Below are 6,932 nucleotides of genomic sequence, written 5' to 3' on the forward strand. Positions count from 1 at the left end.
TCCGCCGCGGGCAGCCTCCTCTGCCGCCCCGCCATGACTCCGGCAGCCGCGCCGCCCACACCACCTCGCCGATCGCCGCGCCCTCTACCACCTCATCTCCCCGCGCGCCGCCAAGCTTGCCGTTCGGCGATCCCGCGCCCGGATCCGGCGAGATCCGGCCGGATTTCGCCTCGGATCTACCTCGCCGGCGCCCCCCTCCGCACTCTCCAGTGACTCCTCCGGCCACACTCCAGCGTGTCTCGACATCCGCGCCAAGAGAACCCTAGATCTGAGAATTTCGGGAGGTGTTTTTTTCTCAAATCCTTTTCCCCTCAGACTTTATGCCTCTGTTCATTGCATCATAACTCCTCATCTGTAGCTCCGTTTTGTGCGTGTGACATATCAAAATGTTCAGCAGGATGTGCTCTTCAGTTTGTTCCATTGTGCCATGCTTGTTTGAGTCCATCTTAATGACCAAATCGTTGATGCAAGAGTGTTATAAAATGTTAGGTGTTGTTACTTAGCAGTTCTTGAGCATTTGTCATTTTTGCCATGATTATTATGTGCTGCATATGAGCATTCTTGGGCATGTCTTCTTGCTGGTAGTATGCTTAGTTTGTCATGCAATGCCTTGTGTTGAGTGAATCAAGCTCGCCAACGTGCCTTCATAATTCTGTTTATGCCATGTCCAGTTTTCTGCTAAATCTGAATCTGTTAGCCAAACTTGCTATGTTTACATGGGTGCCATCATATCTTCTGATCCTTTTTGGCTTATGGTTAGTAAGGGACTTTTGTTTTATTCTTTGAGTAGATTCATGCCATGCCTTTTATTGCTATGATATGATCCTGTAGCATGTTGTTATCTTGCTCTAAACATTGCTTCCTGATGTCTATTCCTGACATGTTAGTATTTTCACTAAGTCTGTGATGCTGATATCTTTTGCACTTTTGCCATGCTTGTTTGAACCTGCTATTGTGTGATTTAGCCGTAGCTCTGTGTTCATCTTTTGTCAAGCATGTTGAGTAGATCACTGCCATGTGATTTGTTGCTATGTTAGAGTGCAGTAGCTTAGTTTCTTGTTGCATTTTAGATGGCATCGTGCTGTTAATCGCATATTTGTGCTTTTCTTGTTTTGCTTGCCATTTGCAAACCATGCATCCAATTCCAGTGATCTGGATATCGATTTCGACCGAAATCAACTCATCTTTCCAGAGGCATGCTTGGTTTGTCAAGTTGAGGCCTGGTTCCATCTTTCCCTTCCAAAGCACGTATATGCATTGCATACCACATCCCGCATATCATGCCATGTTTTGCATCATGTTGCTTGCGCATTGCACCGTGATTGATTGTTAGTCCTTTGCTTGTATTCTTGCTTTGGGTAGAGCCGGGAGACGAGTACGTGATCGAGGAACCCGTTGAGTACGCTTACGAGGATCAAGCTTACGTCAACTCGGAGAACTTTGCAGGCAAGATGACCATACCCTCGAAATCACTTCTATCATTGCTTGCTAGTTGCTCGCTCTATTTGCTACGTCGCGATACCTACCACTTGCTATATCATGCCTCCCATATTGCCATGTTAAGCCTCTAACCCACCTTGTCCTAGCAAACCGTTGTTTGGCTATGTTACCGCTTTACTCAGCCCCTCTTATAGCGTTGCTAGTTGCAGGTGAAGATGGAGTTTGTTCCTTGTTGGAAAATGTTTATTGTTGTGATATCGTTATTATATCTTGTTTACTTTAATGCACCTATATACTTGGTAAAGGGTGGAAGGCTCGGCCTTATGCCTGGTGTTTTGTTCCACTCTTGCCGCCCTAGTTTCCGTCATACCTGTGTTATGTTCCTTGATTTTGCGTTCCTTACGCGGTAGGGTTATAATGGGAACCCCTTGACAGTTCACCTTGAATAAAACTCCTCCAGCAAGGCCCAACCTTAGTTTTACCATTTGCCACCTAAGCCTTTTTCCCTTGGGTTCCGCGGACTCAAGTGTCATCTTTGTTTTAACCCCCCCCCCCCCACGGGCCAGTGCTCCTTTGAGTGTTGTACCGAAACGGGCAGCCTGCGGGGCCACCTCGGGGCAACTCGAGTGTTGATTTTACTCGTAGCTTGACCTATCCGGTGTGCCCTGAGAACGAGATACGTGCGACTCCTATTGGGATTTGTCGGCACATCGGGTGGCTTTGCTGGTCTTGTTTTACCATTTGTCGAAATGTCTTGTAATCGGGATTCCGATTCTGATCGGGTCGTCCAGGGAGAAGGAATATCCTTCATTGACCATGACAGCTTGTGATGGGCTAAGTTGGGACACACCTGCAGGGTTTTGAACTTTCGAAAGCCGTGCCCGTGGTTATGGGCAGATGGGAATTTGTTAATGTCCGGTTGTAGAAAACTTGACACTTAATCTAATTAAAATGAATCAACCGCGTGTGTTGCCGTGATGGTCTCTTTTCGGCGGAGTCCGAGAAGAGAACATGGTCTCGTGTTATGCTTGAATGTAAGTAGTTTTAGGATCACTTCTTGATCTATGAAACTTCTTGACCGAGCTTTGCTTCTCTTCTCGCTCTCATTTGCGTAAGTTAGCCACCATATGTGCAATTGCTTATTGTTGCTCCACCTCACTACCTTTCATAACCATAAGCTTAAATAGTCTTGATTGCGAGGGTGTGAGATTGCTGAGTCCCCGTGACTCACAGATTACTTCCAAAAACCTGATGCAGGTGCCAATGATATCAGTGCAGGGGACGCGACCAACTCAAGTGGGCGTTCGACGAGGATTCAGGATGTTACTATGTTTCCTTTCCAGACGATCAGTAGTGGAGCCCAGTTGGGGGCGATCGGGGATCTATGCATTAGGGGTTGTCCTTATTTATGTTGGTTCCGTAGTCGGACCTTGATTGTATTCTGGATGATGTAATGGTATATTTATGTATTGTGTGAAGTGGCGATTGTAAGCCAACTCTTTATGCCTCTCTTATTCAGTACATGGGATGTGTAAAGATTACCCCTCTTGCGACATGCCTACTATGCGGTTATGCCTCTAAGTCGTGATCCAACACGTGGGAGATATAGCCGCATCGTGGTTGTTACACGTTGGTAATCAGAGCATTCCCCGACTTAGGAGCCCCCTGCTTGATCGAATCGCTGACGTTGTTGAGTCTAGAAAAATGTTTTGAGTCTTATAGGATTATATATATATATCGGAGAGTAGGATTCTTTTTACTCCTCAGTCCCTTCGTCGCTCTGGTGAGGCATCCTGACGTAGAGTTTTGACTTTTCTCTTCTCAAATTTCACGAATTGTTTTTTAGGATCACGCGGGTATCTTGGAATCGTCCCGATGATTTTGTGATGAGAACATTGTTCTTGGTGCCTCCTGACATTTAGGGGTTGTGGCAGTGTCCCGGGGAGTTGAGCTCCGAGGTGTTGTCGTCACAATTTTGTCGTTGCAGTTCTGGAATACCTAAGTTTCGCCAACATCAAAAATCTCCTTTATGCAGTTGTTCATGAGATAACCTCGACACCACCCAGTACTGGGCGGGAGTTCGGGAGTATTGCCATAAATCGTATAACGGATGCTTTTTGAAGGTTGAGGTAAATGATTTTCGAAGGTTTCTTGGTTATGTGTTGAAGGATGGATACAGCTGGATGTAGGATTTGCTAGTTTTGGGTTAGATATTATGCTTCCCCTGTATCCCCAACACCTGATTGCATAACGAGAAAGTTTCGGGAGTTTCATAGGTGGGAATTCTTGTAGCTCTAGTATTTCTTCCCGCAGATATTTGGTTTGTGATTGGGTAATCCTTACCAATTATTTGTTCATGTCCGTACCTTGTTTATTTATTCATCTATCTCTATCTAAGTGGCTTCTCAATTTATGGAAGTGTGATGATTTACTTTGGAATTCATTCGTTCATTCTTGTTCAGATGTTAAGGCTATATGTTGCAATTTTGATACATTGATTCAGCTTGAATACATGTCTTTCAAGATGCTAACGGATGACACCCTCTTCAGGATGGCTCCTCCAACGCATCAGAATCCGGAACCCCCGCCACTACCTCCACCTCCGGAGGCATGGCAAGCTGTCATGGCCGCCACCAATGCCAACACGCAGATGCTTTTGCAACTCTTGCAAGAGCGCAACCAAGGAAATCAAGGCCAAGGCAACAATCAAGCTCAGTTTACTACCCTCAATCAGTTCCTCGCAAACCAGCCAAAGTCCTTCAATAACTGTGTCGAGGCCACGGACGGTGACGATTGGCTCATGGAAATCTGCAAACATTTTGAGTGTAGCAATGTCAGGCCTGAGGAGTTTGTCAAGTTTGCTTCGTTCCAACTCAAAGACCAAGTTGTGAGTGATATCAACAATACAAAGATTCCAGAGGAGGTCGTGTGATTACCTGGGATGATTTCCGCCGTGACTTCAAAGCTCACTGCATTCCTCAAAGTGTTGCTGAGAGTAAGCGCGAGGAGTTCCGCAATCTGAAGCAAGGCAGCTTGCCTGTTAACCAATACAACATCCTGTTTCACAGGCTCGCTCGCTTCGCCAAACAAGACGTCCCTGACGAGAAGAGCATGATTTATCAATTCAGAGGTGGCCTCAGAGAAGATCCACAACTAGCTCTCGTGCTTTTTGAGCCGACCAAGTATGATGATTTCTACAACATGGCAATAAAGCAAGAAGCCGCTCAGCTCAAGTGCGATGCTTCTAAGAAGACAGTCAGGGATGCAACTCCTTCTTCTTCTTCAACTCAAGTGGCAGCTAAGCAACAAAAGTTCTGGTTGCCTCCTCCTCCTCCGTTCCATCAGCCTTATCAGCAGAAGAGCAAAGGTGGCAATGGATCATCCCACCCACCCAACCCAGGCTATCAGAACAAAGATTCGTATCATGCTCCAAGATCAAGTGCTCCTTATCACTGGCCGCTCTCAGAGGTTACTTGTAACAAGTGTCAACAGAAAGGGCACTATGCAAACAAATGCTTCAACCAGAGGCGGCTTCCGCCTCTTCCTCCTGTGAGATCTGCCAGCAATGCAGTGGTCAAGCATAATCCCAAGTTTGCAAAGGTCAACATGATGAACGTAGCTCAGGCAGAGGACTCTTCAGAAGTGATCACGGGTAATCTTCCTGTTAATGATATTCCTGCAAAAGTTTTTTTTGACACTGGTGCATCGCATTGTTTCATGTCAAGACCATTTTTTTCCAAGAATGAATTCACTTCTTCTCATTTGGGAAAATCCATGGATATCGCTTCTCCGGGTAAATGGTTGAGTGCCAGTTTGATGGTTCCGGATGTTTCTATCAAGATGGGTGATTACAATTTTTTTTCTTCTCCAATGGTCCTTGGTGACTCGGATATTGATCTAATTCTCGGCATGGACTGGCTTTCTAAGAACAAGGCTCAGCTTAATTGTGCTGCCAGGCAGATTCAATTGACACATTCATCTGAGGATGTGATCATCTATGTCGCTCGTGACGATACCATTCGACTGTTTTCTCTCAACGAGAAGGGCGAGTTGAATGCCATCTCTTAGATTCCAGTCATTTGTGAATATCAAGATGTCTTTCCAGAAGAGCTTCCAGGAATACCTCCTCACCGGCCAGTTGAATTCATCATCGATCTTGAGCCTGGCACAGAACCTGTTTGCAAACGTCCTTACAAGCTTAGACCAGAAGAGTTGAAGGAGCTGAAGAAACAACTCGATGTACAAGAGCGTATGGGTCTGATCCGACCGAGCTCTTGTCCATGGGGTTGTGGTGTTCTTTTTGTCAAGAATAAGGATGGCAGGGACCAACTTTGTGTCGACTACCGCCCATTGAACAAGAAGACCATAAAGAACAAGTACCCACTTCCCAACATCAATGAGCTTTTCGAACAACTCAAAGGTGCTCAAGTATTCTCCAAGCTTGACCTCCATATGGGCTATCATCAGATTCGCATTCGTGAACAAGATATCCCCAAGAAAACATTCAGAACAAGCTATGGTTCATATGAATACACTGTCATGTCTTTCAGCCTTGTTAATGCTCCTCCAACGTTCTCTCGCATGATGAACTTCATCTTCAACCCTTACACAAATGATTTCATCTTGGTGTATCTTGATGACATTTTGGTCTTTTCCAAGAACAAAGAGGATCATGCCAAGCATTTGAGATTGGTGCTGGACAAACTCAGAGAACTTGAATTCTATGCGAAGTTTTCAAAGTGCAAGTTTTGGCTCGATGAGGTTCTCTACCTTGGCCATATCTTCTCCTCCAAGGGCATAGCTGTTAATCCTGAGAAGGTGTCTGCAATCGTGAATTGGGAACCGCCTCAGAATGTCAAGCAGCTCCGCAGTTTCCTTGGGCTTGCAAGCTATTGTCGAAGATTCGTTGAGAATTTCTCTAAGATCGTGAAGCCTCTTTCCAACCTCCTCCAGATGCATGTGAAGTATGTCTGGACGCCTGAATGTGACATCGCTTTCAACACCCTAAAAGAGAAGCTAGTCACAACTCTAGTTCTGACTCCTCCTGATGAATCCAAACAATTCGAAGTTTTCTGTGATGCCTCCCTGCAAGGTCTCGGTGATGTGTTAATGCAAGAGAAGAAGGTTGTGGCCTATACCTCTCGCCAGTTGAAGCCCAACTAAAAGAACTACCCCACTCATGACCTCGAGTTGGCGGCAGTTGTCCACGCTATTTTAACATGGAGACATCTCTTGTTGGGAAGGAAAGTGGACATCTTCACTGATCATAAGAGCCTGAAGTACATCTTCACTCAACCCAACCTCAACCTCAGGCAGACTCATTGGGCGAAATGATTCAAGAGTATAATCCAAGTATTGAATATAGTCCAGCAAGGCCAATGTCATTGCTGATGCTTTGAGCAGGAAGGCTTACTGCAACAGTTTGATTCTCAGGCCCTTCCAACCGGATCTTTGTGAAGCTTTCCGCAAGATTAATCTCCAAGTTGTTCCTC

This window comes from Triticum dicoccoides, chromosome 4A (genome assembly GCF_002162155.2).
Source record: "Triticum dicoccoides isolate Atlit2015 ecotype Zavitan chromosome 4A, WEW_v2.0, whole genome shotgun sequence".
NCBI classification, from domain to species: domain Eukaryota; kingdom Viridiplantae; phylum Streptophyta; class Magnoliopsida; order Poales; family Poaceae; genus Triticum; species Triticum dicoccoides.